The 12,215-nt window shown below is 40.2% G+C and overlaps 1 protein-coding gene across 37 annotated transcripts in view; it reads right to left on the bottom strand.

The window, feature by feature from the left end:
• The window catches only part of Plekha5 (pleckstrin homology domain containing A5), a 181,521-nt gene that overhangs the window by 85,447 nt on the left and 83,859 nt on the right, over nt 1–12,215 (bottom strand). For 2 of the 37 annotated variants that reach the window (XR_004944550.1, XM_036182525.1), the window contains one exon: nt 1,311–1,413. The exons of the other annotated variants lie outside the window; for them this stretch is intronic. The gene's annotated coding sequence lies outside the window, so the exon portion shown is untranslated. The remainder of the gene's footprint in view (nt 1–1,310; nt 1,414–12,215) is intronic. 37 annotated transcript variants of the gene reach the window in all.

Here is a 12,215-nt window from a genome sequence, read left to right as displayed (position 1 = left end):
GTGAATTCATGATAAATTTTTAAAGGGAATAGAAACATTCACGACTTTTCCCACACACAGCACTTCTTGAATCTTCTAGCTTTGGGCAGAATCTTAGGTAGAAGCTGAAAACTCAGCAACTTCAGGGAAAAACTGTGAAATTTAAAGCTGTCAGGTTCAACAGAATGGACTTGAAGCCCTATTTCTATGCTTCCAAATATGTAAGTAAAACATACCACACTGGGAACCATAAGGAAAGCAATCTAGCCCTTAAATTTGGTATTATATATAATCACAAAAAATATGTTATTCACATAAAAACTGTTCAGTAAATCATTCTTATTTGTTACACAAAATTGAAACAAGACATATTTCTTAAGAATTATTAAGAAATAACTTATATAAACTTAACTTATATAAAACATCTATTCTTAATAAGTTAAAATCAAAACCTCTATTGAACCTTCATGAAAAGCATAATGACATAATGTCAAAAGGAGAAGACTTTAGAAGCTCCAATATGTACAACATAAACAGTGAGTCTATAAAACAGAGAAAAGAAATTCTAAGTAAAAGAGCTTTTCAAAAACGAAAGGAGGCTCAGCATAACTTTCTTATACATGCTTTCAAACTAAATATATTTATATTATAATTTGAAGAAATATGAATTGGTATCGCCAGTAAGAACAAATTCTTAAAGTCACATTTGTTAGCTTCAACAATTTATGCTCCTAAAACTTCTTCCAATTGGAAAAAAAAATACTGTCTCTACTATAAAATTTTCTGCTAGGATTTTGTTCTTAAAGTTTAAATTAGTAAGGATTCTTTGAATCACACCACAGAAACAGTCCCCAGATTAGAGAAACAAAGGAAATTTAAACTAATTGTTAATCAATTTAAACTACATTAAAAATTTTAAACATACAATAATATTGTCTATATTTTCCATAAGAATATCTGAAGAACTATTCATCTAATTCTGGGGGGAAGAGTATCCAACTTCTCATCTGTGTAGGTTAAAAAATTAAGTAAGATTAACTGAGATTTGTTTCAAAATAAAAATTCTTGGCTTTACATTAAGTAAGCCATGTCTACGACGTATTTATGCAGCTGGAAGTTAAGGGCAGACTAAGATACAATTTCTTAAAATGTTCAATTGCAAACTGAATAAACATATTTACATGGCTACAATAGTTCAGAAGTATTCTGACAGGCAAAGCCTCTGCACTATGCACTAGGCACCTGCGTGGCACCAGAGCTGCAGAGTGCTCACTCCAGGCCAGTCACTGAGAGCAAGGCAGAAGCTCTGACAGCAGGAAGGAGTCACTCACCTCCTTAATCACACACATCCTCCAAGACACTCAGCTCCAGGCACAGTGGACCCCGATGGAAACAGACTCAACTCCTTTGTCTCTGAGCCGCTCTCAGTGAGTCCTGTGAGGACCAAAGACCAAGGAAATGCACTGTGGCTTTCAGGCTGGCCTGCCACTCTGAAGTCTGACACCACACTGACGTCACACTCTAGCCTGTCACTGCACCCGCAAATTAAAGCAGTTTCTCCAGGAAGAATGTGTTATGATTAAGCTTGCCTTCTAGCCAAAAGATAAAATATGACTTCAATTTCCTTAAATGTGGCATAGAAGATAGGGTAAAATATCAAGGTATATGATTACAGATAGCTTTTGAAGAAAATGCTTAGTGAGAATTTTAAAATAATGCTCTAAATAATTGGGCATGTACTGTTTGTAAGCATACTAACTAAAAGGACTCCTTTTTTAATTAAAAAAAATTTTTTTTGTTTTTTTTGTTTTGTTTTGTTTTTTGAGACAGAGTTTCTCTGTGTGTAGTCCTGGCTGTCCTGGAACTCACTCTGTAGACCGGGCTGGTCTCAAACTCACAGAGATCCACCTGCTTCTGCTTCCTGAGTGCTGGGACTAAAGTCTCCCCTGACCTTGGGTTGTTCAAAGTCAGTACATATTATTTCAAAATTCAACAAATAAAAGACAGAAAGGCGCTGGGCGGTGGTGGCGCATGCCTGTAATCCTAGCACTCGGGAGGCTGAGGCGAGTGGATCTCTGTGAGTTCGAGGCCAGCCTGGTCTACAGAGCTAGTCCAGGACAGCCTCCAAAGCTACAGAGAGAAACCCTGTCTCGAAAAACAAAACAAAACAAAACAAAAACAAAAACAAACAAAAAAACAGAAAGGCTCACCATCCAGAAACAATGATAATTGCTCAGATTGACTATTTACTATGTCAAGCATTTTACAAACCCATGCAGGCCTCATAATCCAAGTGGACAGGTTCTGTTCTTACCTTCATTTTACTGAAAAAAATTGAAGCACACTAGTGGCTAAGTTATTTACTTGTGGTCATAGCTGATGATGAACCCTGAAAGGGTGAGTGTCACCACTGCCCAGGCATTTTATCAGTTACGCTAATGATCAAAAAACATTCTGTTGAAATACACTGAGAGCAAAGTCTGTGTACACAGGAGGTCATCACAGTAGATCGCTGCTCACAACAGGCCCACTGATGTTCCTAACTTTGATTTGATGACTTCCCACTAGTTAGCTAAACAGATGCTTATTTTCAATTTCTTGTTATAAACAAGCAAATAAAAATTTGTCATTGCCTATCTTGGTGCTCTTTGGTGTGTTTAGTTCTGTCTGTAGATGTGTGGTCCTGCAGGAAGTAGTCCAGGTCAAAGGCAACGAGACCTCAAGTCTGATGCTGCATTTTCAAGTTCAGTGCCTTCTCAGATCACAGACAAGTCACCTAGTCTCTGTTTTCTAACACATAATCCTATGGGCCTTTTGTGAGAAGGAGAAAAATCATATAAAGCCACATAATCAAAATCTGGCTTATTTAATGGCTGACTGTATTTCTTTTATAGTTCATTCTCTTTCACAAAATGATAATTTATATGAGAATGGGCAGACCACTTTACCAAACATACTGAAAATATCTTCTTTGAATGTTAATGGTATAATCCTTTTCTGATATGTTAATTGGAGCTGTCTTAAAACCATATCTAACACATAACCTAATGGGTGCTAAAGCATCCCTTTTCTATGAAACTGCTATAACAAAAATTAAAACCAGAGGACAAAATTGTTTCACTATGTAGTCTGAAATATAAGAAAGCAGGCCAACAGTTTGCTAAAACCAGAAGGTTGTACATATGGTTTATAATCCCCCCCTCCTTTTTTAGGTTAAGATTTTGCTAATTTCAATTATAATCAATTTAAACTTTTTACACTAAGAAATAAAATAATCCCACTCTCAGAAAAATAAAAGTCAGTAAAACTTCCTTCACAATTCCAAGGGCAAAATAGCAGAAATCCTATCAACTTATAAAAAGAATGAGATAGCTAAAATATAGAAGGCTTATTATCTCTCACAGCAATTAGACTTTCTATTACCTAATGAAGATTTCCTTATCAGGACAGCTTTGTAATAAAGAGCCTTCCTAAGTTCACTAAGCCAAATAAATGATGCATGTTTATATGCCAACATCTAGGAAAGCCAAGACTAGAGGATTGTGAGGTAGTGGCTACCTATAGCTACAGTGAGACTCTTTGTGATTGGCGGACTTAATAATCAAAATGACTCCACTGAGTGATGTCTAGGATTGGTAACACACAACCCTGGGCATGTTTTGGAGGGCATTTCCTAAGAGGACCAACACGTGGGAAGGTGGGCTGTGTTAGTGGCTGATCACACCACAGCAGACCAGAAAGCAGAGGGAATGCTTCACAGGAACTAGGGGCTGAGTACAAACTTCAAAGTCCACAGCTTCCCCAAATAGTGCCACTACTTGGACAGCTGGGTTCAAATATGAACACTGGAGAACATTTCAGGTGAAAATCATGACAACCTACCCTGTTCTAAACAAACAAACAAACAACAACAACAAAAACCCCAAGCACTCAGAAGAACAAAGTAATGTACTAAAAGTAAGTTTTCTATTATCCTAGTATATCTGATTTAGATGTGATCCCATATCAGAACATTTTAAATAAAATGAAAACATAGCACAGTATTTACAGAATCACACAGTAGGATGGTGGTTCTACATAGCACTGCCCGGAGGAAAAATAATAAAATGAAGCAAGAGATCTGTTTGAAGAGTCTAAGAACTACCAGGGGCATTAAGAGTGACCTAGTCTGGTGATCGGATGGCCAAACACCCTAACTGTCCTGCTGGAACTCTCATCTAAAAACTGATGGAAGCAGATGCAGAGATCCTCAGCCAGGCCCCAGGTGGAGCTCTGGGAGTCCAATCGGTAAGAAAGAGGAGGGATTGTATGAGCGAGAATTGTTGAGACCATGATTGGAAAAAGTACAGGGACAAACAGCCAAACTAGTGGAAACACATGAACTGTGAACCAATAGCTGAGGAGCCCCCACGGAACTGGATCAGGCCCTCTGGATAAGTGAGACACTCTATTAGCTTGAACTGTTTGGGAGGCCCCCAGGCAGTGGGACAGGGACCTGTCCTTAGTGCATGAGCTGGCTGTTTGGAGCCTGGGGCCTATGCTGGGACACTTCGCTCAGCCTGGGTGAAGGGAGGAGGGGACTGGACCTGCCTCAGCTGAATCTACCAGGCTGAGCTGAAACCCCAGGGGAGTCCTTGCCCTGGAGGAGATGGGAATGGGGGGTGGATTGGGGGGAGGTTGGGGGGGGGCAGGAGGAGGGAGGACAGGGGAATCCTTGGCTGATATGTAAAATTAAATTAATTACAAAATTTAATAAATAAATAAAACTTGAAAAAAAATATGTTTTTAAGGACAGTTTAAAAAAAAAGAAAAGAGTGACAAACCAACCCAGCATTTGGCCTGAGAAGTCACCAGAACCTGTATGGCTTCTCTGGGCTCCACTTATTAACTGTTCACAGTCCTCCAGAACCTGTATGGCTTCTCGGGCTCCCCACTTATTAACTGTTCACAGTCCTCCAGAGCCTGCATGGCTTCTCTGGGCTCCCACTTATTAACTGTTCACAGTCCTCCAGAGCCTGCATGGCTTCTCTGGCCTCTCACTTATTAACTGTTCACAGTCCTCCACAGGGAAACGGTGGTGGGCTATGGGCCTAAAAGGGACAGTAAGATAAGGTCCCTCCTCTCAAGATCATGGCAGGACAAACTGGCAGTTTAATATGAGAAAGCAGGCTGTAAACAAATCATTAAAACATAACCTGATTTACAGAGCCCAGAAGAGGAAATGGCTAAATGCCCGGGGATATGTGGAAACATATTAACAATGTGATGGCTGACATAACTATTGCAAGATGAAATCTGTTAGGGGTAGCTATGTTGAGAGCACACATGTTAGCAAAAGATCTAAACACCACACCTACCAAAGCTTCCCAATAGCAGACAAACTATTTCAAGAAAAACATGATTAATGATAAAGTAATTCTCATGTGCCTTGTACAATTCTGTCCAACTCAAATACTTACATTAATCACATTTTCAGGAAGAAAGCTGAGAAAAGATAGACATCTCACTACACTGTTGGAGTTAATCAATTTTAAATCAGTGGGGAATCCTAAATCACAACTAATCTCAATTTTCTTTTCATGTATCTCTAAAGTATAGGGCAAAAGCCATGCCTCATTAAAAGGGAGGGGACCAGTGAGATGGCTCAGCTGGTAAAAGTTATTGCCATGTAAGCCTGACAACATGAATTTGATTTCTGAAGCCCACGGTAGGAGAGAATGAAGTTCCCAGAGTGGGAATATACACCTCCTTTGTACACAAACAAAATAAAGCATTTTTAAAATCCACAGAAGGGTTAGAGTTGGCTCAGTTAAGGTTAAGAGCACTGGCTGCCCTAGCAGAGGACCAGGGTTTGATTACCAACACCCACATGGCAACTCACAACCACCTGTAACTCCCATACCAGTGGATCCAACCCCTGGCCACTGTAGGTACCAGGAACACATGCATACATACATGCAGCCAAAACACACATGTTAAATAATAAAGAAAAAAAAACCCAGAGAAAGTTCAGTGAGGTTCTCCTAAGAATTTTCCACAACACAAATGTTTCAGCATACCTGTAGGGTATCTATCTACAGGGTGACAAAGGGTCCAGCCAGGACTACACCAACAACACACGTTTCAGCTCACCCCAGGCATGTCTGTGAGATGACTCAAGGCCCAGTTGTAATACTGTCATTCTTCAGTCACTTCTCAGTTGTATTTAATCTTAAAAATGCCATCGTTGTCCTTGACTTACTTGACCTAGCAGGATCCTCAGCATTATTGTGCAAATCAGACTTATTATGAAGACCTCAATCTGAAACCCAATTCCATTCATGGGGTCAATTTACTCATAATTAGTATTCAAATAGAGGTCCTTGTAATGAGAAAGAAACACACCTTATAGTCTTTTCTTCCAGTACTTAACACTATTGTAAAACAGGAAGTATAAGATAGCTCATTGGTTGGTTACTGATTTTCATCTCCAAGGTCATTTAATACAAACTTTTCTGATGAGAAAAATACTAGAATGAACTTGACTTTGTGGTACATGCCTGTGATCTCAGTTCCTAGAAGGTGGAGACTGTCTTAAAAATCAAGAAAGGAGAGAGTGGGGTGGGTCCATTTACTATCCAGAAAATATTCAAAGATGTTTTATGTTTCAAGCCGGTGTTCCCTTAGAGATAAAATCTCACAAAACAGCAAACGTCTGGAACAAGTAATTGGAAGAGATGAATGATTTAGGAATCGAATTAGTTCGTAAACACCTGCTTAGGAAGAAACCAATTACAATGAAAAAGGCCTTCATACCACTAGAATCTTCCTCCTTGGAGAGTGGTAGCTATTATTAAAACGTACTTGCTTACTAACAGGACTCAGAACCTTTGAACTTGAGAATATCTAGTCTTAGGTCATTAATGAGCTGCCTGACCTTTTTCTAAAGGCAGTTCAGTAAGAGTCTGATGTAAGACTTTAAAAATTCTCTATTTCTTCTTCTAGTCCTTTCTAAATTCTGCTTTTTGCCTGTTACAACTAATTCAATTAATTTATAAGCTGTGTAGTACCTCACCAATCTACATTACTGAAGTCCTGTTCAAATACTGTCTTCTCAGAGAGCTAACACCCAAGTTGCTAGCTGAGATTGTACTGTATGTTATCCTCAGCCACTGTGAGCAGCTGCAGACTTCTATTTCAAAGCACCTGGCTCTCTGGGGTGCACGCATGGACACAGACTAATCCTGACTCACTTGTCCAACCACATACAGATCCAAGGGACAGGTATGAACTAATAGCAGCAAACAAAACACAACGGAAAGTCGACCATGGTGTCTACACCTTTAACTCGGGCACTCTGGAGGCAAAGGCAGCATAGCTCTGTGAGTTGGAGGCCAGCCTGGTCTACACAGAGAGTTCCGGGCCAGCCAGTTACATACGGAGGCCCTGTCTCAAAACAAATAAAAGATAGCAAAGATACATTAAAACTGGTTAGCATCAGTTTCCTGTGTCCTTACTGTCAGAAGACACCTCAACTTCTGAACTAGAGTACAAATGTGTGGTCACATCTATATTGGCTCTGGAAACTTTTTTTTTTTTTTTTTTGAGCTGAGGACCGAACCCAGGGCCTTGCGCTTGCTAGACAAGTGCTCTACCACTGAGCCAAATCCCCAACCCTCTGGAAACTTTTATACCTTTTCCCTCACACTTGATAGGGGAAAAAAAAAAGGACAGAGCGGTTGATCTTTAATTACATTTTCACTGTATTAAAAATTTAGAAAACTTTCTACTGGCAGTATATGCAGTAAGTAGACTGAAGACATAAGCAGGACAGAATGCACTCACGGCTGAGACAGAGCCTTGGGATGAAGAACCACCTTTAGCTGTACTGCTGACCCAATGAAAGGTCCAGACATCCTGCTAAGTGTTTTTTTCTTTAAAGATTTATTTTTATTCCTGTGCATGCATATGTGTGCATATCCCACATGCATATGGTACCCAGAGAGGCCAGAAGAGAGTATTAGATATTCTGGAGTGGAGGTTATAAGCGGAGTAATTTACAACTTCAACTCTAAGTCAGCTACACATCTTTACATTAAATGTAACAGACAAGAATTAAGGACTGACGTGTATTAATTTAAGCAGCAGCTTCAGTTAGCACTGGCTCTGAGGAGCATAAATTATGGATACACTAGCAGATTTTAGAAACAGGCCAACTTAGTGGATTTCCTCTGGCAGATGCTCCCATTTTACTTGTTTCAAAACAAAGTCTCCTTATGCAGCCCAAGCTGTCCTAGAACTCACTATGTAGTCAAGACTGGACTCAGGACCCTCTTGCCTCGGCCTTTCTCAGGGCCAGGATTATAGGTGTGCACCACCATACCTGGCTAGACATCACAGAACTGAAGAAAAAAAAATTCACTCATGTGTTTCTTTTCTTTCCATAAAACACACACATTTTCCTAGCAGCAACCCTTGGGTTACAGGACCTTCTTGCCAAACAAAAAATTCAGGCCCAAATAACAACCTGGCAGCCATCTCCCAAAGCTTGGTGTCTGAATGCCAAGGCAGGGTAAGCAGAGGTTTTCATCTCCTACTAGCTGCACTGGACCTAATTGCACATACTTCCAGCCCAGCTCCAAGAGGTATTTGAATTTCACATTAAACGAGACAGCAGCTAAAATAAAAAGCGGACTGCTTATGCTTTAACAAAAAAAAAAAATCACACACAATGAGGTCTGCCTCTAATGTTATTTTTGAGAGACTGAATTTTCTATCTCCTCTTATTTGTATGTTATTAATGGATTTCTTTTGTTATGCAGCATTTCAAAATCAAATTCCTAAGAGTTGGATATGAATAAATGGAAATTTCTAGGACCCCCACCAGCTCTTCATATGTTCACTGTTTCAATAAAAAAAAATGAGTGTACACAGCAGTAGAGACTGAATGTGCAAGCTGTTCACATGTGCATTAACACTGTTTCTAAAGCTGGAAAAGAACAAATCCCTACATTAGGCTTTGCTTATGTTTTAGTATGTAATTCTACCAAGATTTTTATAAAACACAAAGGTGTTTGGTGAACACTGCAGGATTGCTGTTTGAGAAATAGACACAAACATACCAGACCCAATCTGGCTATAACTTTGAAGAATAGAAACAAATGTAGCTTTTGCTTAGCCTTGGAGGGATATGTCTAAAAGGATAGAACCAGGAGGCAAGGCAAGAGACCAGCTTGTGCTTACAATGAGGCCTTGTTTTTTAACGCATGCCCACTGGCTCAAGGCCTGGTTGCCGGCTGCTGGGTTTCTGAAAAGGGACTGGACTCTCTCAGGTCTCAGACTTCACTAGAAGAGGGTGATCCACTGATGAACTCATCGCCCGACACATCACTGGAGCTGGTAGAAACTAGAGGAGTTGGGCCTCCATGAAGGAAAGGGATCCCTGGCAAGGCCGCCCACCCTTCCGTTTCTCCTCCTTTTTTCTCTCTGCTTTCTGGCCACCTGGAGTTGAGTGGCTCTCCTCCACACTGCCCAGAATGGAAGGTGGCCACTCTAATAGGCAACCACGTTACATAAATCAAGTTCCCCACTGACAACTGAGAGCATTTTTCATGGGCTTGTGGCCATCTGTGTATCTCCTTTGGCAAAGCATCTCACCAAGTCTCGCTCACATTTTAACTGGGTTTTTTGTCCTCTTGCCGCTGACCATTGCTATTTCTCAATGATGGAATTACATACACTCTGTGAAGACTCACATTATTTTCTACAGACAGAACTTAAATCAATCTTATTAATTTGTCTAAGTCAGATTTTCTCTAATAACTAATAACAAACTAATCCAATCTTCCAGTTTCATTCCTTTAAAGTAGTAGGGAAAAAAATGAAGTTAACTCTGGACATAATCTCTTACAAAGGAATACTTATTTTTTTTTTTTTTAAAAAGGTGCTGTAAGAGAAACTGTTAAGAAGAACTTTTAACATGTTAATTATAAATCCTGGCCACATGTCGACTTATCTAAGAACTAGACTGAGCAGTCACTAAGGATAAGCTACTGGAAGAGAGGAGGAGAGGAGGAGAGGAGGGACTGTAGGGCCACACGAACACAATGTCCAGAGCTCTGCAGGCTCACCACCAGGTTTCATTCTCCTCCAAAGCCTATCAAGGTCAGCGATGGAGACTATAAAATAGTTAACTCAAGAGGGTGTAGGTTCACCACCCAGCATGTGGCTGACCACAATTAAGGGAAGTTAATGTCCTTTTTTAGAAATTACAACTGCATTTAAAGAGCCAGTGCAGATGCATTAACCAAGGATATAAAACGGCGATTAAAATTTTTTGTGTAAATCTTTTTTAGAGAAAACAAGCATCTTTGGCAAAAGTATTAGCCACGGTTCTAAAGTGTACTTCACACAACCAAACAGAAAAGGGCCTTTATGAAGTCTCATTTTTAAAAATTCTCCCAATGTTCCAATATTGTTTTTAAAAGTATGTGTGTGTGTGTGTGTGTGTGTGTGTGTGTGTGTGTGTTCATTTCCAGAGCTGGGAAGCCAGAAACATCAGATTCTCTTAGAGCTGGAGATACAGGCAATTGTGAGCTGCCTCCCATGTGATGTATGCTGGGAATCAGCTAGCAACTCTGGCCTCTAGAAAAGCAGGGTGCACTCTTAACTGCTGAGCTCTCTCTCCAGCTCTAGATCACTTAGCTCCCAAACAACAAGAAACATGCAGGTTCCATATTCTGTAGAGAAAATTTCTACTGAAAAATCCATAAGGGGAGGGAGAAGTCCAAGACTTAACAATTTAACCATATTTTAAAGATAGTGATACATGAAGTATATTAGCATGGCCTCCCCCTTTGTATTTTTGAGACAGGGTCTTACACCTAGCAAAGGCAGGCATCTTACTCTTTACATAGCTGAGGTGGGCCTTGACCTGTTGATCCTCAGAGGAAGAAGAGAGGATGTTGGTTCCCATGGAACTGGAGATACAGAAGGTTATGAGCTATCATGTGGGTGCTGAGAACTGAACTTGAGTCTTCCACAAGAGCAACAAGTGTTCTTAACCATTAAGACATTTCTCAGCCCCCTAGCTTTTTTATTTTTATTTTTGGTTTCTCGAGACAGGGTTTCTCTGTGTAGTTTTGTTCCTTTCCTGGAACTTGCTTTGTAGCCCAGGCTGGCCTCGAACTCACAGAGATCCACCTACCTCTACCTCCTGAGTGCTGGGATTAAAGGTGTGTGCCACCACCGCCTGGCGCCCCCCAGCTATTTTAAGTAAGCACACGTGAACTTATGGTATGTATGGCCAGTGGACAGCTTCTGGTGTCAGCCCATGCTTTCCATCTTGTTTTGAGACAGAATTCTCTTTATTGTCTCCTATTGTGAATGTCAGGCTTGCGGGCCCACAGATGTTCCAGGGATCCTCCTGCCTTAGGAAGGCTGATGTTATAGGTGGATGCTACTGTCTGTCTAGTTTTACATGGGTTCTGAGTATTTGAACTCAGGTCCTCAGGGTGTGTGGCAAGCACTTTACCTACAGAGCCAACTTTCAGCTTGGCTGAAAAGCTGCTTTTACATATGGTTCAATACACAGTAAAATTAGTCTACTTAAATCATTCCAATCAATGTCAGAACTAGAAAAAGAAGAGAGCTGGGTATGTAGCTCAGTGGGTAGGTCATGCATGAAGCCTCGGGTTTAGTCCTCAGTACTGCATAGAATGAGGTATGGCAACACAAGGAAGGGAGAAGCACGTATATCAGGAGTTCAAGACTACCCCATACGGCAAGTCAAGGAAAGTCTGGGGTACAGGAAACTCTGTCTCCATAACAAAACGAGACCGGAGAGACAACAGATCAGCAGTTCAGAATACTGACTGCTCTTCCAGAGGACCCAGGTTCGATTCCCAAGACCACTCACAACCATTTGTAACTCCAGTTCCAGGGGACTTGACATCCTCTTCTGATCTCCATGGGGCCTGCATGCACATAGCACATAGACATACATGTAGGCAAAACACCTATTATATATATATAATAAAAACAAACAAATCTCAAAAAACAAAAAACATACTACCTTTAAACAAGGAAAGCCCAAAATGAATACTACTTTTCCAGGCTAAAATTAAGACTATAAAATGTTTAATTCCTATCAATTATGAAAATGTAGTTACATTTTATATCTTCCTATAGTTTCTTTTAATATTTAGTTATGTCTTAAAAGATACAAGACATATAGAACAAAAGAAAATATAATAGTA

The sequence above is a fragment of the Onychomys torridus genome, chromosome 3 (assembly GCF_903995425.1).
Source record: "Onychomys torridus chromosome 3, mOncTor1.1, whole genome shotgun sequence".
NCBI lineage: Eukaryota > Metazoa > Chordata > Mammalia > Rodentia > Cricetidae > Onychomys > Onychomys torridus.
The sequence above is the reverse complement of the archived record's forward strand: the minus strand, read 5'-3'. Positions and strand labels throughout refer to the sequence as shown.